The sequence below is a fragment of the Schistocerca nitens genome, chromosome 9 (genome assembly GCF_023898315.1).
Source record: "Schistocerca nitens isolate TAMUIC-IGC-003100 chromosome 9, iqSchNite1.1, whole genome shotgun sequence".
NCBI classification, from domain to species: domain Eukaryota; kingdom Metazoa; phylum Arthropoda; class Insecta; order Orthoptera; family Acrididae; genus Schistocerca; species Schistocerca nitens.
In genome coordinates, this window is record NC_064622.1 from 491,088,085 (window position 1) to 491,113,152 (window position 25,068).

Consider the following 25,068-nt stretch of genomic DNA (forward strand, 5'->3'; position numbering starts at 1 on the left):
GATGTCCACCCGAAACCCTTTATCACCTCAGTGTCACTCTCTCCCCTATTTCACGATAATACAAAACGAGCTGCCCTTCTTTGAACTTGCTCGGTGTATTCCGTCGATCATGTCCGGTAAGGATCCCACACCGCGCAGCTGTATTCTAAAAGAGAACGGACAAGCGCAGAGTAGGTAGTCTCTCTAGTAGATTTGCAGCATTTTCTAAGTGTTCCGCCAATAAAACACAATGTTTAGTTTCTCTTCCCGACAACATTTTCTATGTGTTCTTCCAGTTTATTCGTAATTGTAATTCCTGGGTATGTAGTTTAGTTTACGGGCTTTAGATGTGATTGATTTACCGTGTAACAGAAGTTTAATGGATTTCTTTTAGCACTCATGTGGATGACCTTACATTTTCCATCATTGAAGGTCAGCTGCCAATTTTTGCACCATATAGGTATCTTTCCTAAATCCTCTTCCAATTTGTTTTGATCTTCTGACGACTTTACAAAACGATAAACGACAGCATCATCTGCAGACAACCTAAGAGAGCTGCGCAGATTGTCTCCTAAATCTTTTATGTAGAGAAAGAACAGCAGAGGACCTATAACACTACCTTGGAGAAAGCCAGAAATCTCTCTTGTTTTACTGTTTTTACTACGAACTGTGACCACTCTGACAGGAAATCACGAATTTTGTAGCACAACTGAAACTATAATTCGTAAGCACGCAATTTGATTACAGGCCGCTTGCGCGGAACGGTGTCAAAAGCCTTCTGGAAATCTAGAAATACGGAATCAACCTGAAAGCCCTTGTCGATAGTACTCTCAACACTTCGCGTGAGTAAAGAGCTATCTTTGTTTCACAAGAACGACGTTTTCTAAATCCGTGTTTACAGTGCATCAATAGACCGTTCTCTTAGAGGTAATTCATAACGAACACAATATTTCCAAAATGATGCTGCATATCGACGTTAATGGTATGGGCCTGTAATTTAGTGCATTACTCCTTCTTGAATATTGGTGTGACATGTCTTTGGGTAGGTATTTTCCGTCGAGCAAACGCTTGTATATGATTATTAAGTATGGAGATGTTGCATCAGCATACTCTGAAAGGAACAGTCTGGTCCAAATGATCTCTGTTTATTAAGTGCTTCAAGTTGTTTCACTACTCCTAAGATATCTACTTCTAACTCACCCAAGTTGGCAGCTGTTCTTCATTCTGATTCTGTAATATTTACTTCGACTTCTTTGGTCAAGGAATTTCGGAAGTCAGTGTTTAGTAACTTGCTTTAACGTCACTGTCGTCGACAGTACTTCCATTAGTATCGCACAGAGAAGACATTGATTGTGTTTCACCGGTGGAATACTTCACGTACGACCAGAATCTTTCTGGATTTCTTGCCAGGTTTCGATACAAAGTTTCGTAGCGGAAGCTGCTATAAGCATCTCGCATTGAAGTTCACTTCTGTAAAAGATCGCCAATCTCGGGGGTTTTCGTCCATCCGGATATAAACAAGCATTTCCGCCAACATATCGAGGGTAAATTGAAATCACCACCATCTATGAGTCAGGTGCAAGTTTTAAATTAGACTCAAGTTTTCTTTGAACCTTTCAGCAATTGTATCTTTTGAGTTGGGAGGTCGGTAAAAGGATGCAATTATTATTATTTTTTTTTTTACCAAGAATGACCTCTACTCATACTAACTCAATTCCGCTACAAGATAAACTACTTCTAATAGCAACAACACGCCACCGCCAACTGTATTTAGCCTATCCTTTCTGAACACCGCTAGGTCTTTCGCAAAAAATTCGGCTGAACTTATCTCCGGCTTATTCAGCTTTCGTGCCTTTTATGAGCACTTGGAGCTCTGATAATTTCCCAACGTAGCTACGACAGTTCACAGCTGTTACAACGATGGTTCCTGTGGCTGCGTTCGTCCTGTGTTCGACCTGCACCATTTGTGACTGAAGTCCTTTTTGAGTTTCCGGGACACCCTCTAGCCTAAGAAATCTCAACGCCACTTAGCCGCTGCTACCGCTGTAGCCGCCTCCTGCGTGTGATGAATTCCTAACCTATTTAGCGGAACCCGAAACCCCACCACCCTATGGCACATGTAGAGGAATCTGCAGCCTACACGCTCGAAGGACCATCTGAGCCTCTCATTCAGGTCTTCCACTTGGTTCTCTGTCTGCAGCCGGCCGCGGTGGTCTAGCGGTTGTAGGCGCTCAGTCCGGATCCGCGCGACTGCTACGGTCGCAGGTTCGAATCCTGCCTCGGGCATGGATGTGTGTGATGTCCTTAGGTTAGTTAGGTTTAAGTAGTTCTAAGTTCTAGGGGACTGATGACCACAGATGTTAAGTCCCATGGTGCTCAGAGCCATTTGAACCATTTTGAACTAGCTGTCTGCACTCGGTCCTGTCGACTATGCTGCAAATGGTGAGCTCCGCTATCATCTCGCAAGCAATGCTAGCAGGATTCACCACTTCAGATAGTCGCTCGAAACCAGAGAGAATCTCTTCCGATTCAAGGCGCCCATCAGAGGTGACGACGTGAGCCAGCACCTGCAATTGATTGCACCTCGCGATCTTCATGGCATGCGTAAAGACCCGTTCCACGTCTGGAATGGCTCCACCCGGTATGCACTTAGAGTGCACACTGACTTTCTTGCGCTCCTCGGCAGTCATGTCCCAAAGGGGCCACGTAACGTGGCTAACATTCGAGTTCTGACCGGTCGTCAGAAAATAGTGGTGGTTCTTTAGTAACTGTCCTGCTGTCGCTGAACAGATCGAACATGAAGGTGAAGAGAAACATTTCTGGTGCAGGATGGACAGGTTAGATGTTATTATTAAAGTCTCATAGACTCTAGAATGCGTAATTCCTGAAAATATCGGCTATCAGATTTTTAAATAATTTCTCTGCTGCTGACTCAACCATAACTGTACCAAAAACTCAGTATCCAGAAAACAGGTAGCAGTACCAAAGAGATTCCACAATTAGGCCTCGTGCTGCGCTGTAGATTTCTCCACGAAGAAAAAAAGAAAAAAAATATTAAAAAAGAGAACGGAACAGATTTCTGTGCGCAGCCCTTGTGTTATGAAGAATCTTTTTCATTTCTTTTCACTGACAGTAAAAAAAAAGTTTGAACTAGAGTTGATCGTCAGTCTTTAACGAAAGACATGTCTGTACACAGACAGCTGCTGTACAAACTTTACTGAAACGTTGTACTAGTTTCAAAATGCGGAACATCCTATGACACTCAAGAGAAAGTTGATTCAGAGTCTTGCTTTCTGATGCACTAAACATAGTAAGCCCAGTATTGACGTAAACAGGCAAACATCTGTGTTAAGGCACTGATACTTAATACATCTGAATACAAGATGTTAAAACGACATTTTGTTGCGGACCAGAGTGATCACATGTACTGAAACTAGCAGCATATGTCAGTAACGTTTACGCAGCTGACGGTGTATATAAACATGTACTTCATTAACAATGTTACTGTTGTGACGCGTAACCTTACAAAAATATCTAAAAGTGAATCAACCAAAATTATGAAATAACAAAGAAGTCCGAGGTCTGCCATCAAAACGAAAAAAAAAATTAATAGAAGAAGCTAATACATTTTATTGTACAGGTACCGCAATTACAAAAAAAAAAAAAAAAAAAACGATGCATGGAAATTGGAGAAAGATATGCAACTGTAAGAAACGTTTTCAATTAAATAAGGCAATTATTAGCAAATAGGAGGAGAAATAGTTAAATAGTTTTTCAGCACGTTCGTCTGAAGTGTGCTACTGCGTGGCCGTCGAAGCTCGATTCTACCGAAGACAGGCAGAGAGCGGTTAGAAGTAATAGATAGGACGGAAATGTTTTGAAATAATTTTGATGGAAGGAAAAATTTTGGGAAGGAAAATCAAGGTGTAGCTGAAATGTTTCAAATGGCTCTGAGCACTATGGGACTTAACATCTGAGGTCATCAGTCCCCTAGAACTTGGAACTACTTAAACCTAACTAACCCTAAGGACATCACACACATCCATGTCCGAGGCAGGATTCGAACCTGCGACCATAGCAGTCACGCGGTTCCAAACTGAAGTGCCTAGAACCACCTGGCCACCGCGGCCGGCCAAGGTGTAGCCATGAAAGAAAATAGCAAGATATCTGTTACAGGTAAGAAAGAGTGAAAATTATTGATGTAGCCAGCTTTCTCCGTCCGCCTCTCAACCTTTTAGCCACAGGTTCTCATTCTGAAATGTTTTTTGTGAACCTGTTCCGTCGAATTAGGTGTCCAATTAATTTAGTTTTGAACCTCTCGACCCCGTCTATCATTTCCTTTCCCATTAATACCTTTTGGTGTTTGTTTATTACATTTTCATTCATTCTAGGATATTATTGTGGGTCTTCTCCTTAATCACATATCTACACTCCTGGAAATGGAAAAAAGAACACATTGACACCGGTGTGTCAGAACCACCATACTTGCTCCGGACACTGCGAGAGGGCTGTACAAGCAATGATCACACGCACGGCACAGCGGACGCACCAGGAACCGCGGTGTTGGCCGTCGAATGGCGCTAGCTGCGCAGCATTTGTGCACCGCTGCCGTCAGTGTCAGCCAGTTTGCCGTGGCATACGGAGCTCCATCGCAGTCTTTAACACTGGTAGCATGCCGCGACAGCGTGGACGTGAACCGTATGTGCAGTTGACGGACTTTGAGCGAGGGCGTATAGTGAGCATGCGGGAGGCCGGGTGGACGTACCGCCGAATTGCTCAACACGTGGGGCGTGAGGTCTCCACAGTACATCGATGTTGTCGCCAGTGGTCGGCGGAAGGTGCACGTGCCCGTCGACCTGGGACCGGACCGCAGCGACGCACGGATGCACGCCAAGACCGTAGGACACTACGCAGTGCCGTAGGGGACCGCACCGCCACTTCCCAGCAAATTAGGGACACTGTTGCTCCTGGGGTATCGGCGAGGACCATTCGCAACCGTCTCCATGAAGCTGGGCTACGGTCCCGCACACCGTTAGGCCGTCTTCCGCTCACGCCCCAACATCGTGCAGCCCGCCTCCAGTGGTGTCGCGACAGGCGTGAATGGAGGGACGAATGGAGACGTGTCGTCTTCAGCGATGAGAGTCGCTTCTGCCTTGGTGCCAATGATGGTCGTATGCGTGTTTGGCGCCGTGCAGGTGAGCGCCACAATCAGGACTGCATACGACCGAGGCACACAGGGCCAACACCCGGCATCATGGTGTGGGGAGCGATCTCCTACACTGGCCGTACACCACTGGTGATCGTCGAGGGGACACTGAATAGTGCACGGTACATCCAAACCGTCATCGAACCCATCGTTCTACCATTCCTAGACCGGCAAGGGAACTTGCTGTTCCAACAGGGCAATGCACGTCCGCATGTATCCCGTGCCACCCAACGTGCTCTAGAAGGTGTAAGTCAACTACCCTGGCCAGCAAGATCTCCGGATCTGTCCCCCATTGAGCATGTTTCGGACTGGATGAAGCGTCGTCTCACGCGGTCTGCACGTCCAGCACGAACGCTGGTCCAACTGAGGCGCCAGGTGGAAATGGCATGGCAAGCCGTTCCACAGGACTACATCCAGCATCTCTACGATCGTCTCCATGGGAGAATAGCAGCCTGCATTGCTGCGAAAGGTGGATATACACTGTACTAGTGCCGACATTGTGCATGCTCTGTTGCCTGTGTCTATGTGCCTGTGGTTCTGTCAGTGTGATCATGTGATGTATCTGACCCCAGGAATGTGTCAATAAAGTTTCCCCTTCCTGGGACAATGAATTCACGGTGTTCTTATTTCAATTTCCAGGAGTGTATTACGTCCAGCTTTATTTTTAATTTCTTGATTTAAATCCTCCAAATAAATGTGCTGACAGATTTCTTTGGTGTTATTGTATTAAGGTGGTTGTTTGTTAATACATTAAACTGTTTTCTGGTGGTTTCTTCATCGTTACGTTTCTTGTTTTAATATCAGTTATAATGAAGTTCAAAAAGACTGCAAAAGCCAAGGCGGAACCACCGTATTAAGGAATGTTGAGCACATATCAAGTTCTGTACCTACAATGAACAGAAGTGAAAAAAAGAAATTAGGACACCAAGAAATGGACAGCACAAAGTAGACATGACTGATTGCAGCGACAGGGAATAGCGTATAAAAGATGATGATAATGGTGATGATGATGCAAATAACACTTACGATTTTGTTCTAGTTGATCCTCCCCGCAGTTCAATTTCGTACAACAGCGATTATAATTATTATGGGAGTTGTATCGGGTCATTCTAAAAGTTAAATATATCCTGTAAAACCGTCGTTTATGACCCGATACAACACCGGAACAATTTTAGTCATCTTGAAGCCGGCCGCGGCAGGCTACTCAGTCATTGTATTACAATGTTGCCATATATGTTTTCAATTATCTTGTACTGAACAGTGACTAACCCCGAGGCGAAATTTTCTTGTTAAAACCTTTCACGCTTTGGTTATCGGATCCGCGTGCCCTTGCCACGTGGATTACCCACACGCACAGTTAATAAACGCACAGCTTTTGTACTCTTCACATTCCGACAGACTGCAGGCTATAGTGTCAACAGCGAGACTGTTTGGTGATTAATTACTTCACTACTAATACGGAACGGACAGAGAGAGGAATGGAAAGTTCACGCCGCCGACTGTCGCTCGCGTGTCGGTGTGACAAGTGTCGGCCACAACCCGGCGTGCTGCTCGCGACCCTCGGCGGCCGCACCGCCGCGCCCTTCGCCCTTCGCCCTTCCCTCGTGGACAGGGCCTGCAGCGACCACACTCTCTGGAAACCAGCTGCGTCCTCTACCGGGACAATACTGGTCACATCTCGCGAATTTCTCCGAGCTGAATCATTCCAGCAAAAACTTTGTTATTTCATTTTTTTTAGCACTATTCAGACTGGTTGGAACGACCTGTAACGTATATCTCTAATGTGCTAACCTCCGAATAACACTTCCGCCCTATGTCCATATACACTACTGGCCATTAATATTGTTATGCAGATGATAAACGGGTATTCATTGGACAACTATATTATACTAGAACTGACATGTGATCACATTTACACGCAATGTGGTTGCATAGATCCTGAGAAATCAGTACCCAGAATAACCACCTCTCGCCGTAATAACGGCCTTGATACGCCTGGGCATTGACTCAAATAGAGCTTCGATGGCGTGTACTGGTACAACTGCCCATACAGCTTCAACACGATACCACAGTTCATCAAGAGTAGTGACTGGCGTATTGTTACGAGCCAGTTGCTCGGCCACCATTGACCAGACATTTTCAATTGGTGAGAGATCTGGAGAATGTGCTGGCCAGGGCAGCTGTCGAACATTTTCTGTATCCAGAATGGCCCGTACAGGACCTGCAACATGCGGTCGTGCATTATCCTGCTGAAATGTAGGGTTTCGCAGGGGTCGACTGAAGGGTAGAGCCACGGGTCGTAACACATCTGAACTGAAACGCCCACTGTTCAAACTATTAGCAATGAGAACAAGAGGTGACCGAGACGGCTAACCAATGGCACCTCATACCATCACGCCGGGTGATACGCCAGTATGGCGATGACGAATACACGCTTCCAATGTGCGTTCGCCAAACACGGATGCGACCATCATTCACCTGAATTCATCCGAAAAAAAGACGTTTTGCCATTCGTGCACCCAGGTTCGTCGTTGAGTACACCTTCGCAGGCGCTCCTGTCTGTGATGCAGCGTCAAGGGTAACCGCAGCCATGGTCTCCGAGCTCATAGTGCATGCTGCAGCAAATGTCGTCGAACTGTTCGTGCAGATGGTTGTTGTCTTGCAAACGTTCCCATCTGTTGACTCAGGAATCGAGACGTGGCTGCACGATCCGTTACAGCCATGAGGATAAGATGCCTGTCATCTCGACTGCTAGTGATAAGAGGCCATTGGGATCCAGCACGGCGTTCCGTATTACCCTCCTGAACCCACCGATTCCACATTCTGCTAACAGTCATTGGATCTCGACCAACACGAGCAGGAATGTCGCGATACGATAAACCGCAACCGCGATAGGCTACAATCCGCCCTTACACGAGGCATCACAACAACGTTTCACCGGACAACGCTGCTGAACTGCTGTTTTTGTATGAGAAAAACTTTCCTCATGTCAGCACGTTGTAGGTGTCACCACCGGCTCCAGCCTTGTGTGGATGCTCCGAAAAGCTAATCATTTGCATATCACTGCATCTTCTGCCTGTCGGTTAATTTTCGCGTCTGTAGCACGTCATCGTCGTGGTGTAGCAATTTTAATCGCCAGTAGTGTATATTTGTTCGATGTATTCCAATTGAAATGCTCATGTTCATCAGCGCTGGACGTATCCTCACACGATGAGAGGTGGGAACACATCAGCACACAGGAACATTGTCAAACATTTTTGCTATTTTATTTCGTTTTTTATTTTTACTTCAAGAAAACGCCACATTCACTGTAGTCCTAGGGCTATAAAGCCTTTTATGGCTTGACTTCAATTTAATGTTGGTGCGGTATTATATTTAGAGATGCCTTTCAAAATGACCAAAGCACTAAATTTTTGGACCCTACATCCACAATTATTTACTGGATGTATTCCAGTCTCTGTCTTTCCCTAGATTTTTTATCTTCTACAGCTTCCTCACTTGCCCTGCAAGTTATTCTTGACCAGCTGACTACCCATTGTTGCCCTGGTATGATTTATTTTTCTATTTGTCCATCTTCCCCTTACCTCTCTCTCTGCCCATCTCCTCTTGTGCCTCTCTGTATCCATCCCCTCCTTCCCTCTTAAGTCCTGAACTATATATCGTACAACAATATAATTTTGTAGGTATTTTTAACAGCACATGCGGATACTGTCTGCAAAATGTGTTGCGAATAGGGTTAGTAGTAAAGAAGTAATAAATTAAAACGTCATGCCTGAATCGAAAATGAACTGACGAAATGTAGAATGTGATAAACTTTTATCCTTTCATAATTATGTTTCGTGTAGGTTTGAAATTATGTGTAAAGCCTGTTGCAAGTCACAAAGTGATGTTCGCACATCGTAGACTACACTCATTTTTCACCTCCACCTCTATGGTAGGTGGGAGATTCTTCCGACAATAGCGGTTCTTTCCAGACAATAATTGATATGTGTGCCAAGTTTGGTTGAAATCGGTCCATTGATTTCGCGGAAAATGTGGAACATATACACATACATACATTTTCATAGTACATATGAATATCTCTTTCTCCATGATCTGATTTTTATGAAATGTAGCCATTCGGTGCCCCTCGCTATGCTGAAGTTACGAGTAGTGTGGTAGTTTTGGAGATTACCGTTTTTAGACAGACAGACAGACAAGAAAATTTTGGTAAAACTTTAAATCACGATATATTTTTCTCCTTGATCCTATTTTGATGAACTGACGCCTATACTGTTCCCCCATGCTGAAATTACCTGCAAAAACCTCATGTAACTTCGTCTAATAGTTTTGGCGACTTGTGTGTACAAAGCATGAGAGAAACAACGGTTCTGTAGGCTTAATGTTAGTACAGATGTCTTAACACGTGTCCTATCCGCCTGTACCTTCTTTCAATTGTTTTCCAAGTGTTCCTCTACTCGATGCGCTGATTCTGCGGAGACCCCCCCCCTCCCCCTGATTCCTTACATCATCAGTCCACGTAAAGCCGACACCGTGAACTAGCGGTCTCCAGTGGCGGGCACTCATCTGAAGATGGCTGGAAGGTTGCCAGCTCAAATATTGGGGCAATAAATCAATATGATCCGGCTGCAATCCCGAAACCCCATAGAATGCATCTGAAACGCTTCGAAACATTTTTTCCGGTTTTTCCATACGTAACGACTCACTACCACGCAATGTTGTACTGCAGAAGTACATTCTCAGAATGTTCCTCCCCAAATTAAGGCCGATTTCCGATACAAGATGATTTCTTTGGTCAGAAATTCCCTCTTTGTCTGTGCTAGACTGCTTCTTGTATCTTTCCTGCTTCGTCCTTCAAGAGTAATTTTACTTCCAAAGTAGCAGAATTCCTTAACTTCTACTTCGTGGCCCTCAATATTAATGTTAAGCTTCTCGCTAATCTCATTTCTCCTAGTCTCCGTTACTTTCAGCTTTCTTTTGTTTACTCCCTATCCATATCCAGTGCTCACTGGACTGCTCATTCCATTCAACACATCCTGCAGTTCCTCCTCAGTTCCGATGAGGATAGTAATGTAATTAGAAAATCGTAACATTGATATCCTTTCACCAAGAATTTTAATCTTGCTCCTGAAGTTTCGTTTATTTCCTTCATTGCCTCCTAGATATATAGATCGAGGAGTGGGGATGAAAGACTACAACCCCTTCTTATACATTTCATCATACGTGCATCTTGTTTTTAGTCTTTCATTTAAGTTTTCCCTGTCCTAATATATATGTTTCTCATCATATCTCTTCTTCCTCAGTTCCTCGTCTTTCTTAGAAACCTCATCTCTGATGTTTGAATTTTATTTTTCATTTTCTTTCTTTATTTATTTTTTCCGGTTACCCAGCTTTCGCTTCCGTAGGATAACACCGAAACTGCCATTACTTTATAGAATTTCATGATGATTTCTTTTTGTACTTTATGGCCCAATGTTCTGTTAGTGGTACAACAGACAGCTTGGAATTTGTGTATTTTATTTTCAATATCAGGATCCAAATCAAAACTTAAAGCACAGCCTAAATAAGAGATTTGAGACAATTGTACTAAAATTGAACTATCCAAAACAATTTTTGATATGAGTGGATATATTTCTTGGAATGCCATTATTTTTGTTTTGTTACGAGAAATTTTAAAGTTGTACTTCTACCTGTATTAGGTGACTGGGATATCCAGGTTCAGATATAATCTTCTGTAGGCCATCACTGCTCACACGGTCAAACGCTTTCTCATGGTCGATGAAGGCCGTATGGGTCTCTATGTTAAATTATCTGTGTTTCTCTATGGTGTTTTTAATTACAGACACATTGTCTGAACATGAACGACCTGATTTAAATCCATTTTATTCTTCAGAAGTAATGGTTTCTATAATATTCTGGTTGTTAATGCGGTTATTGACGATCTTTGAGAATAGTCTATAGCCAGTGTTTGAAAGACTTATGCCATGATAGTTTTTACAGCCACTACGTTTATATTTTTCAAAAAGAGAGATTACTTCCGCTGTATACCAAAGGTCTGGAATATTGCAGTTCGACCAACATTCATTTATTAACTGTAAAAGTCTTTTATCTGTTGGTAACTCTCCATATTTAATTAGCTCTGCATTTGTTTCATCTATTCCAGTTGCTTTTCTGTTTTTCATACCTTTCAAAGCCTGTTGTAGTTCGTCCATAGTAATTGGACCTACTGTTTCAGTGCACATAATTTCTCGAGTGTCATCTTCAACCTTCTGTGTACACCACAAATCTGTATAATGATTTGTCCATTGTGCGTTGGGTATAATGTCCAGTGAGGCAGTGTCTTTTTCTTCCTTGTTGGGGCCTTTCATGACCGTACCTCGTGCTCTAAAACGATTATGAATGAGTCCCCTGTCTCTTGGTCCACTTTGCGCACTATTTGTTTCTCAGCGTTCCTTTTTGTTTTGCGTTTCGCAGATTTCTGATGTTTTTATATGTAGAAACTTCAAGTAAGCTATTTGCTTATCTGTAATGGCTTCTTTAATTTCTATGTTCCAAATTCTTAGCCGCTTTTTCCGATGTGTTTCCTTCCTTTTACAAAGTTTTTCTTTAAAACATGGAAATTAAGAATAACTACAATATTCAGCACATGATTGTAGAAAACTACCGATTGGATTGCCGTCGTTAATCTAAAGCTACACTGTCACATTCATATATGTTCACCTTACAAAGAAACGAATAAACGTCGCACTTCCTTAAAAGAAGACGTGGTAGCATGTTGTCAATTTAAAATTTTTCAGGTAAATTATGTTCCAGACACAGCTCCCATTCTCATAGGAGATCAACAAATAACCAACCGCTCCTTCCCTCTGAAGCTGTATTGCTGGTCACGTCTTAAAATAGCTCAGTCCAAAGCTGTACTAAATAACCATTGTGTTAATATGTGTCCCTCGCCGAAAGGCAGTTCCTTTTGTTTGGATTCTCATTGTATAATTATCTGTATGTGACTGATCTTAGCTTTCGGAAAGATGGCAACATCGGAGAAACTTCAGAAGAAAGTCATTATTTTCTCACATAAAACATAAAATTGTAGAGAAATAATTTTCTGATGCATTTTATGCACTTGCTTTTTTGCCATTAAAATTTTTTATAAACACTTTTAACGATGTAATTAGCATTTTATTTCGATCATATTGAATAATGCAGCATTAATTAATATATACGCTTTTTATACCATTCTGTCACCGAGCGTTGACTGGAGCAGAGCAATCTTGTCGACATTGTTCATGTAGACGATCTATTACGCGTGAGAATCATCAGATGCATGTGATAAGAGGCAACTCCGTCCCATTTACGAGGGAAAGCGAGAGATACAAAGCAGGTAAGCTCCGGTACTGTTACAAGTGGAGTCAGTTACTCGTACCGTACCCCTAGAATAAATCATCTCTCGAATGCCTGCTGAGAAAACATGCAGCAATTACGGTTCTCCTCTGCTGCTCATGACGCTGCGTTGGTGGTAGCAGTGCAATAAATTTCTGCTGTGATATCACGATCTGTGTCAGCTATGACCGGCGATTCGGCGGCTGTTGCTGTTGAACAATAGCTCGTATGCGGGCTGAGTGGTACTTCAACATTTCAAGTGCAATGATCACCGACAGCACGTGTCGTCTGCAAATCGTCACACACTTTTATGACATGTTCTACTGCTTTCGATGTACAGCTACTGCAGAAAAAGGGTGAAACTCTCTGTTTTAATCCTTCAGAGGGAAACTGAGCCGTATTATTTCCTAGATTCGAAAAATTTCTTCCGAATTTCAGCCTGGATAATGTATCATCCTTCGGAGAGATAACTTGCAGGGTGTTGTACTTTCTACCGACGCGCTGGAGGCAAAGGTGCAAGGAAGTGACACTTGCTGTCAACATTCAAGTCTATAATTTTGTCACCACTGTTTCGTGTACTGTGTGAATGCACGTATTACACACGGTGCTCAAGAAAGTATAACGTATTCCTGCACAAGACTGACCATAATTAGAAAAAAAAATATTGCTGCAGTGACATATCTGAAAACAGCTGTTCAAATGTGGGACAATCTGTCCTGTCATTCCCATCTGGCTGTTCTGTACAAGCAGGCACTGCAGGCAGTGTTACATGTGGCTACCACGCCTCCTGTGACACACCCTTTTCCGCGGTCAAATACGCACTCTTTCAGATAGACGTGGCTCCATTCGGACTGCGGCACATGGAGTAGTTACGCGCTCCCATAAAGCCAGCAGATTGTTCATGGGCTGGACATGCGCCAATGCCCTCAAATGCCCTCATAACCAGAATTCCAACGGATTCAGGTCCAGTGAACGGGGAGCCATGATATCGGAGCTCCTTGGCCAACACATCGCCAATGAAACGTTGCGACGAGGTACTGTGCTATCGCGGAACCCGTAGCAAAAGCTCGGTGCGTGTTAAACACAATTTTTGTTTTCTGTAAGAGTAACTCTCTCCAATAACGCTGGTAATTAATGTATTGGTAAAATGTATGGTCCTATGAGACTGTCAGCGACAGTTCCAGCCCATACGTTACTACTGAAGCGATCTTGTTACATCATCTCCATGATTGCACGAGGATTTACATCTGCTAACCCGTGCTAATTGTGGTAATGTAGCCTAATATGCCACCCCTTCTGAATTCTGCCTCATGCGAAAACAAAGTGCGGCCTATGAAGTGCGGATCTTAAACGGCCTCTATCTAGACAGCTATTGCATTCCCGATGTATCCTTATAGGAACTTTTCTTCTAGTTTTGACCAGTACTACCTCCTTTAAGAGTATGTGAAACTTTTAAAAAAACTGTTAAACACTTTGTATTGTCTGATGCTTCTTTTATTGTGGAAGTTCGAGATGGCATCTAGAGTATGTTCTGACCTTACCACAGGCCTATTCCGACGCCTGTAAAAACGAATTAGACCGACGGCATTCTTACAGTCCTCTGCTTCCCATCCAAATTCATAACGCAGTTGGTCAGTCTGACTAAGGTACGTAAACATAGCTGTCTCATGAGCGTAAGTACACTATGTGATCAAAAGTATCCGGGCACCGGGCTGAAAATGACTTCCAATTTCGTGGCGCCTTCCATCGGTAATGCTGGAATTCAATATGGTGTTGTCCCACCCTTAGCCTTGATGACAGCTTCCACTCTCGCATGCATACGTTCAATTAGTTGCTGGAAGTTTTCTTGGGGAATGGCAGCCCATTCTTCACGGAGTGCTGCGTTGAAGAGAGGTATCGATGTCGGTCGGTGAGGCCTAGCACGGAATCGGCGTTCCAAAACAACCTAAAGGTGTTCTATAGGATGCAGGTCAGAACTGTTAGAGGGATGTTATTGTCGTGTAACCACTCCGCCACAGGATGTGCGTTATAAACAGGTGTCCGATCGTGTTGAAAGAAGCAATCGCCATCCCCGAATTGCTCTTCAACAGTGCAGAGCGAGAAGGTGCTTAAAACATCAACGTAGGCCTGTGCTGTGATACTGCCACGCAAAACAACAAGGGGTGCAAGCACTACACACGCTGGCAGATGACGTTCAGCGGTCAGTCACCATACCCACACCATGCCGTCAGATCGCCACATTGTGTACCATGATTCGTCACTGCACACAACGTTTTTTCACTGTTCAATCGTCCGATGTTTGCGCTCCTTATACCAAGCGAGGCGTCGTTTGGCATTTACCGGCGTGATCTGTGGCTTACGGGCAGCCACTCGACCATGAAATCCAAGTTTTTTCGCCTACCACCTAACTGTCATAGAACTTGCAGTGGATCCTGATGCAGTTTGGAATTCCTGTATGATGGACTGGATAGATGTATGCCTACTACACAATACGAGCCTCTTCAACTGTCGACGAGGTTGGGCTGTACGCTTTTGTGCTGTACGTGTCCCTTTACGTTTCTTATTCACTTTCACATTTGAAAAAGTTGACCTAGGGACGTTTAGGAGTGTGGAAATCTCGCGTACAGGCGTATGATACAGGTGACACCCAATCACCTGACCACGTTAGAAGCCCGTGAGTTCCGCGGAGCCCCCACTCTGCGCTCCCACGATGTCTAAAAGACTACTGAGGTCGCTGATATTGGGTACACGGCAGTAGGTGGCAGCACAATGCACCTAATATGAAAAACGTATGTTTCTCGGAGTCTCCGGATACTTATGATCACACAGCGTATGTAGATTTTTCATTTTACACATAAATTAAACGCTATTCATCTATTTTCCCCGTTTGCTGAGAGAATTCAACTAGTTTAAGTAGTATAATCTGTTTCGCAAGTTATATACAGTCTTATTATGATACTTCGACATTTTCGAAGTTGGTCCCGTCATTTTCTTTTTTTTTCAGCACAGGCGCTTGCCTGCTTATCGTTAGCCACTTTTTAATTGCTGTACGGACTGGGACTACGCTTGTTGTTGCGCAGCATTATGTCTACGCATGTAAACTATCATCTTAAGCACTTGAAAACAGATATGGGAAATTCGTTGAAATCCGTAGCAGTCTGAACATTCTACGTCACTGTCCAAGTCAGATCGCTCTCACATCACATTGACCAAGCCGGCGGTAGTGGCCGAGCGGTTCTAGGCGCTTCAGTTTGGAACCGCGAGACCGCTACGGTCACAGGTTCTAATCCTGCCTCGGGCATGGGTGTGTGTGATGTCCTTAGGCTAGTTAGGTTTAAGTAGTTCTAAGTTCTAGGGGACTGATGACCTCAGATGTTAAGTCCCTTAGTGCCATTTGAACCATTTGAACACTGGCCAAAGAGTTACGCCCTGGAGACAACACGTTAACCTTATGTACCACCGCTTTTGGCGCGGAAGAAGATGCACAAGTTCTTGCCATTCTAACGAACAATAAAGAGAATCCAAACTTGCATTGGAAAAACAACACGAAATCTCACAGAAAACCGGGCTACAAATCTCCTACGAGGAAACACAGTGCATGGAAAACAAACCTGTACATAATCTCCCCATTATTACTCAATACGAGAAAGTGGCACAAGTTGCTCACTTCAGATATCTGGGCGAGATAATGAAACCATCAGGACTGAACAGCCAATAAAGATAGAATCTCCAGATTACAAAACGCATATAAGCTCACTTGAAATCTCTATAATAAGAAATCTATTTTTGTCAATGCGAAACTAAGGCATTACAACACAGTAGTCCTACCAGAAGCACATTATGCTGCAGAAACTACAGTGATTCATTGTCATACGAAGATCAGAGAGATTGAAAGGAAATTCATATGGACCAGTGTTTCGGGAAGGGATTTGGACGAAGAGGCCAACTAGAGAGATTTACAAAGACATACAAAGAATAACAGAGACCATTGGAAAGAGAAGGATGAATAAAACCAGGCTTACAAGGCAAATCTTTGAAATAGTAAACAAGAGCAAAAACAAGACAAAGTGGATCACTGAAACAGAAGAAGATATTAAAGAAATGGGAATCACACAAGACAACATAAACGATAAAGAACAGTTTAGAAGCACCATAAAGAAACACAAACAAGAATACACGGAGAACAGAACGGGAGAAAGATGGCCGGGAGGACGCGAGAGAGAACATAGTGAAAGTATGAAGAGATTTTGGGAAGAACGAAGAAATATACTTGTCCATTATATATATATATATATATATATATATATATATATATATATATATATATATATATACATACATAATTGGCAAGTAGCACTACATTCTTAGTGTGTGGATAAGTTGAGAATTGTGTCTATTATGTGTTATGGGGAGGGGCATTCAAATGAAACTAGGTCACTAGTGTAAACCAACGGTAACGATTTTACCAACTCAAAAATGTAGTTACACATAGTACACATACTCAAAAATAGTCACCAAAACTGTTGGCACATTTATCTCATTGCGACAATAGCTGGTCGATTCCATACTTGAAGAAGCTAGTAGGCTGCTGTCGGATCCAGGCCTGGACCCAGTCACACACTTCGTCACCCGTTGCGAATCCATGTCCGCAAATAGCTTGCTTTAGGGGTCCAAACACATGAAAGTGACACAGTGAAAGGTCGGGACTGTACGATGGATGTTCCAGCGTTTCCCGCCGAAACTGCTGCAGAGTCGTCTTCACCGCATTGGCAGTGTGTGGGTGGGCATTATCATGCAGGTGGATAACGCCATTGGACAACATGCCTCGGCGATTCTACTTGATGGCTCGTCAAAGGTTAGGTAAAGTGGCTTGAAATTTGACTACTGACACAACTAGTATCTTTAAGCCCTGATTTGCTACGACATATGCCTTGTTATAAACAAATTCAACAATTTTGAAACTCTATCTGACTTCGAAAATGATTAACAAGTGCAACTAATAAATGACAGACATAGCTTGTACAACGGAACATCAAACACTTTGAAAATCAATCGTAAGACACAACAAAAATTGCAGGAGTGCAATAATGAGCAACGTATTGTTGAACACTGCGCAATGGGGATTGTGACCCCTGTTTACAATCATAGAACTCAGACACGGAAGTGAGTAACTGCTGACAATACGGCTCCAAATCATCTGAATGGTGATGCGGTTCGAAAGATCTGGATATATATGACTTAATACAGAATGCTGAACTTGTCAATACAATGCTCCACGGACTCTAAGCTCTTATAACATCTCACGGCTAAATAATAGCTCGCCTACAGAATTTTCTTTTCTGTATACTCGTATACAAGTTGAAGTCGCTTGCCCGAATCGCGAACGGAGCCAATAGGATAAGCTTCCCCTCTGCTGTGGTGGTCTAGTGTTAGTTTAGCCTCGAGCGTCGAGTGGGAAAGTTGCTAATTAACCGCTTTATCGCAGCGTCACGCGCATCTGGGTAAATTTTCCTGACTTGTTTGTGTCGTCGTATGCATTACATCGTCCTTTGATCCACACCGTTAGTTTCTGGTGTGTGTCCGTCGGTAGCGGCATGGTTCCCTCGTTATATCGGCGATGGGTTCCAAGTGTGTTCCGAGCTAAGGTAGTGTCAGCTTCAGTTTCGTCCTGGCCAGGTCGGAGACTTCTTCTGTCTGGGGACAGGGTGTGTTGTCCTCATCATTTCTTCTTCATCGTCATCATCATTCGTGACAGCTAGATTGAACTGTGTACAAAAAATGGCTGTGTAAAAATTGGGACTTGATACGGGTGGGAGATTCATGGCTGGCCCGTTCATACTATTCATGTAACATCTAACCAGGTCCATACTGCCTATTTTGCTTCTGGTGGCTACGTCTTTTCCGTTAATATTTGGATTCACTACAGGGAGATATGTTGCTTTCGAGGGATTGTTCTCAAGTTACCTTTAAACATCGTGATGGTTCCGTAAATATGGTGCTTCTTGCTAACGTGGACCTGGTTCATAAAAAGATCTGAGTGCTCAGTCCCCTGCCGGAAGCTGACGACAGTTTACTTAAGGAGGTCTCCATCCCTTGTAGTGGCATATGACACGAACGTTGGTCCACTCAATACTGGTTGCAATGCTGGAGCGGGATCTGTTAAGTGGAGATGGTACTCAAAGGTAAAATTTCTTTCCATTTACAGATTTATGGTTACTGCATTCATATAACGTATTGTAGCAGCACCACCGTTTCGCATAGGGAAATTTAGTTTTGTGATATATTCAGAGCACGAGTTACAGCCAGGTGCAGGCCGGATTACAGTAAGTTATGCATACCAGCAGTTGCGAAGGCAAATGGAGGCCACAGGGGCGTAGAACTGCCGGAGAGGGTGCACGCAGTAGCTTCTATGGCGCAAGTCACAGGCAGAAGAGGGCCACTGGCCAACCTAATTGTTATGCGTACATGATGTGAAGTGGGGCGTTACCGAAACAGAGGCGTGCAGCCGAGTATAAATAGGTGTTGTTTTCTAACGAGATTCATTCAAGTGTGGCAGCTCTCCTGGACGGCAGGGCGTATCACGCCACCAGGCTACACGCAGCAACAGATGGGGCGTCAGCGTCCCAGTCCATGGTGGGTCGTTGGTTCGACCCTCTGAGGCCGATGTGGGGTCCGCAGCCAGCCAGTGGCGGGCCACTCTTTGGCTCACTACCACAGGCAGTCGTCTCGGCTTCTTACACACGCCGGAGACTTCCGAGGCGAGTGCCACAGATTCGTACGCCAGATCACAGGCGGTTATTGCCGCCGTGTTCCCAGCTACGCCAGCGAGGAAGAGCAGCAGTGGGGGCGGTCTACGGCTTCCGGCGGAGCAGTATGGAGTCAACGGGGATGGTGGCCGCTGAGTCGGTTTCTGCAGCAGCCATTCTGACGTAGTTGGAACTCTGCAGCTGAGGTACAAGGCCAGCGCATTGCACTGGGTCGCTGGGGTGGTGACCTCAGCATTATGGGACCCTGTGACACGGACCAAGGTGAACGGGGTGTTGTAGTGGAAACAAATAAATCATTTGGAAAGTTCTCGCCACGTTTTAATACGGCACCTCCTGGCCTCATCCACAACAGTATAATGGGCAAGTGGGGAGGTGGTTTCTCTGTTGGGTATTTCTGTTGAAGTCCACATTTGAACTGACGTTAGCTGATCTCGTTTCTAGTGCTCACTAGGTTGCTAACATTCCTGAGTGCAATGGCACAAAAGAGAGACACACAGCTCACAGATTCCAGATTCCTGCCATTATCCTCGCATCACGGCCCTGAAATGGTTGTCACCAAATTGGCAGTGTCCACAGCACAACGTCATATGCAGGATGGTGAGGAGTTGGATACATCTATTCCTCACTCACCTTTCCCTGAACCTAGTTTTTTCATTTGATGTATCTTGTGCTGAGTGCTGCGTTCATGATGGGGTCGATGTGAAATCAGCTGCTGAGGCACCTTGTGTTTCTACTAGTACTCCTCCTGCAGATGAGGGAACGAGAACCACCTGAGGGTGGGGTAGTGGTAGAGCGTTCTGGGGTTCGAATGATTCAAGAGCAGCAAATTGAGGATAACCTACTTACTCGCTTGGTATCACCCATTCACGTGAAGTCGGAATGATCGACTGTAGTTACTTATATGGAGGCGGTTGATGGCCTGGAAATCACAACATTTTGATGCCTGACCCTTCTCTTGTGCGTCAATATGAACTGCAGGGTCCCATCCTGCAGAGTGGGCCTCTGAGGCTCCTTGATTGTCACCTGCTTTGCTTAACATTGAAGAACCACCTACGACCCAGACTGCAGTTGCTGTATTGCCTAACACACACACACACACACACACACACACACACACACACAATATATTTATATATACACACACAGGGTGAGTCACCTGACGTTACCGCTGGATATATTTCGTAAACCACATCAAATACTGACGAACAGATTCCACAGACCGAACGTGAGGAGAGGGGCTAGTGTAATTATTTATTAACAAAAATGCACGGAAGTATACTTTTTAACACAAACCTAGGTTTTTTTAAATGGAACCACGTCAGTTTTGTTAGCACATCTGAACATGTAAACAAATACGTAATCAGTGCCGTTTGTTGCATTGTAAAACGTTAATTACATCCGGAGATATTGTAACCTAAAGTTGACGCTTGAAACCTCCGACGTTCAGTTGCGTGTTGTAACAAACACGGGCCAAGGTCGGCGAGCAGCATCTGCAGGGACATGTTAACGATGCCGACCGTGTTTACGAGTGTGGCTGTAGTCCACTGTTGTGGTTTGGTGTAGCTGTCGCAGTGTCCGCATGTAGCGCTTGCTGCTATTGTTATTCTGAATTCGTCTCCGCACGCAGACCAACTGTAGTACACCGTGTTACCAGACGTCTCTTATAGTGTAGTGTTATAGGATCTGTGACCATGGTCTATTCGAACTCTGAAAAGGCTGAGATGATACTCATGTATGGCGAGTGTTGACGAAATGCAGCTGAAGCCTGCAGGGTGTATGCAGAACGGTACCCGGACAGAGAGCATCCAACGTGCCGCACATTGCAAAACATCTACCGCCAACTGTATGCAACAGGTATGGTCTTAGCACGCAAACGGGTCCGTAACAGGTCCGTCACAGGAGAAGCGGGTGCAGTTGGTGTGTTAGCTGCTGTTGCCATGAACCCACACATGAGTACACGGGACATTGGGAGAGCGCCGGCCGGGGTGGCCGAGCGGTTCTAGGCGCTACAGTCTGGAACCGCGCGACCGCTCCGGTCGCAGGTTCGAATCCTGCCTCGGGCATGGATGTGTGTGATGTCCTTAGGTTAGTTAGGTTTAAGTAGTTCTAAGTTCTAGGGGACTGATGACCTTAGCAGTTAAGTCCCATAGTGCTCAGAGCCATTTGAACCATTGCGAGAGCCGGTGGACTGAGTCAAAGTAGTGTCATGCGCATGCTGCATCGTCACCGCTTTCAGCCGTTTCATGTGTCGCTACATCAGCAATTACATGGTGATGACTTTAATCATCGAGTGCAATTCTGTCAATGGGCATTAACAGAGAATGCGTTGCAGTTCTGCCTGTTTACCGATGAAGCGGGTTTCACAAACCACGGGGCAGTGAATCAACGGAACATGCATTACTGGTCCGTGGACAGTCCTCGCTGGCTCAGACAGGTAGAGCGACAGCGACCGTGGAATGTAAATGTATGTTGCGGAATCATTGGCGACCACCTCATTGGTCCTCACTTCATTGCAGGGGCCCAAACAGCTGCAACATACATCGCGTTACTACAGAATGATCTGCCAACGTTGCTCGAAAATGTCCCACTGGAAACGCGTCGACGTATGTGGTATCAGCATGATGGTGCACCTGCACATTCCGCAATTAACACTAGGCTGACCCTTGGCAGGATGTTCGACGGGCGTTTCATAGGACGTGGAGGACGCATAAATTGGCCAGTCCGTTCTCCGGATCTTACACCTCTGGACTTCTTTCTGTGGGGTAAGTTAAAGGAGAATGTGTACCGTGATGTGCCTACAACCCATGAGGATATGAAACGACGTATTGTGGCAGCCTGCGGCGATATTACACCAGATGTACTGCGGCGTGTACGAAATTCATTACGCCAGAGATTGCAATTGTGTGCAGCAAATGATGGCCACCACATCGAACATCTATTGGCCTGACATGTCAGGACACACTCTATTCCACTCCGTAATTGAAAACGGAAACCACGTGTGTACGTGTACCTCACCCCTCAAGGTAATGTACATGTGCGTCAGTGAAAAAGACCAATAAAAAGGTATTAGCATGTGGACGTAATGTGCTGTTCCGGTCTCTTCTCTACCTAAGGTCCATCACCGTTCCCTTTGGATCCCTACGTAATTCGGTGCTCTCCGATACACACGATCGAACAGCGGAGGAGTGGTACTTAAGCGTCAATTTTAGGTTACAATATCTCCGGATGTAATTAACATTTTACAATGCAACAAACGGCACTGATTACGTATTTGTTTATATGTTCAGATGTGCTAACAAAAGTAACGGGGTTCCCTTTAAAAAACGTAGGTTTGTGTGAAAAAACATACTTCCGTGCATTTTTTTATGGTTTGTATTAACCAATTACACTGGCTTACTCACAGGAACGTAGTGGGTGTGTTTGCAGTGTTATTTTTCTGCACTTTTGGTGTCATGGAATTGTTTCGGTGTACGGGCGATTACAAATGCTTTGCCGTCGTCGACGTTTACCTTAACACTCCAACGAAGGCTAGGCAGTCCTGAGTGCTGTCTGTAATCGTGAGTTGATGTTCAGTGGCTTCCTGTCTTGCGGAAGGATGGCAGTGTCATAGGCGAAATGGCAACCACCGTGTCTTGTGTGGCTGGGATACCATCAGCATAGAGGTTAAACAAGAGGGGCCTCAGGATGCTGCCTTGGACTACTCGAGGTTGTACACCGTCTCATGTTGTGTGCCTGGAACGTCAGTGTTGAAGCGTCTGCTGGTGAGGTACGAATCCGTCAGGGACAACAGTGTCACTGAGCTTGTGAATGAGGCAGGTGTGCAGACACGACGGAAAGCCTTTCTGATGTCCAGGAACACAGCCTGTGTTGAATTTTTGGTGCTGTAGCCGTTTGTTATATGTGCAGCTATGTGGAGGAGCTGTTGTGTTGTGGAGTGGTGATCCAAGAAGCTGAATGGCTGTAGTCTCAGGGTGTTGTTGGTGATGCAGTGCCTAACGATTCGTTTTAGGATTACCTTCTCGACGGGCTTGCTGAGTGAGCACAGCAGGGTAATGGTTCGGTAATTTTGTGGGAGGGAGTGATTTTTTGTTGGTCTCCTGAAATTCAGGACTTCGGTTGCCCTCCAAACGGCAGGAATGGATTAATGTCTTACGACAGTATTCGTGATGTGTGATGTGGGTTCGGTATTCTACTACTTTGTCCACGAACTCCTGGAGAACACTGTTCTGATTGCCATCGGGACCAGGAACTTTCCTAGCCGTGGTGTGGTTAAAAGCGCATGTAATTTCGTGTGTGCTAGCACGTCTAATTTCATCTCACGAGGGATAGACTGCAAGACATGTAACCTCATGATAGCAAGTTTTAATACTGCGTCTAATGGAACCGTGAATGACGCTGATAGTGTTCTTACCATGAATTCTGCCTTTCCCACTGCAGAGTATGCATGGCCGTCTGGCTCTTGTAGAACAGGGGTGTAGTGCTTCTCTTTGGGTAAGATTCCACACTGCAGATTTAGTAGTACCCAGCCCTGCGAGTTTCTGGTCCCACTGTGTGGCTTTTTCTATATTCTTCCATGTAATACCCTGGGGCCTGTTAACAAGCAATTTGTTGACGGTTGCCCAGAAAATAATGCCCCGCATTGTTTTCTTCACCAATTCTTTATTGAATATAATTAGAAGAACACACACGGAAGAATGGTGTTTTATCTATACACCCTATTTTTCCAAGTAATCCCCAACCCGTTCTATGTATGTCCTCTAGCGCGAAACAAGGGTGTGTACGCCCTGTCGGTACCAATCCTTGTCCTGGTGGCGGAGCCAGTGCTTCACTACGTGAATCACCTCATCGTCCTCAGAATGTCTTCCACGAATGGCAGCCTTTAATGGCCCAAACAAGTGGTAGTCTGAGGGGCCTACGTCAGATGTGTAGGGTGGAGGATGTAACACTGTCAAACTCTGTTTTCAATGTGTTCAGCAGTCCTCAGACTTATGCATCCACACTTCCTTTGCCGATTTGCACAAGCGTTTGTGAAAATTCGCCATAGTTTCTTTCTCTGCAATGAGAAATTCAATGACGGCACGTTGCTTGTAACGTGCGTCATCTACGGACGCCATTTTGAAGCTGTCCTGCAGCTACGCTATCTGCCGGAAGTGACGGAAACTTGGCGCACTCACACAGGAGACTTCAAATAATACATAAGTAATGTTTCGCATACGTAGTATTGTTTTCGCTGAGAAAGAAAAAAATGTGGTGTATTAGTTTCTGGGCAAACCTCGCAGAAAGAGCACCTGGTGCGCTGCCAGTACGTCTTGAGACAGTTTCTTACAGAGATGAGGCCCAGGGTTTCCTGAGGCAGGGCCGTTGAGTGGTGATTTTGTGTGGGAACTGGACGGGCGTTAGTCATTGTGTCTTGGACTGTAGTGATGAGGCTGCCATAAGCTGTGTGTCAAGTGTGGTCTAGGGGTAGCGTCTTTGATTCATAATCCTCGCCGCTGCCTAAATTTTTATAAATAATCAGCATTGGCGGCCGAAGACTTCCGGCATAAGAAGTCAGCCTCATTCTGCCAACGGCCTTGTCAAAGAGGGCGGAGGAGCGGATAGAGGTTCAGGGCAATCTCTTGTCCTAGGGGTGGGAAATTGCCCCTAAAGGCGGAAGAATCAGCAATGATCAACGACATGAGGATGCAGAAAGCAATGGAAACCACTGCATTAAACACACGTAACGTGTATCCACAGGAC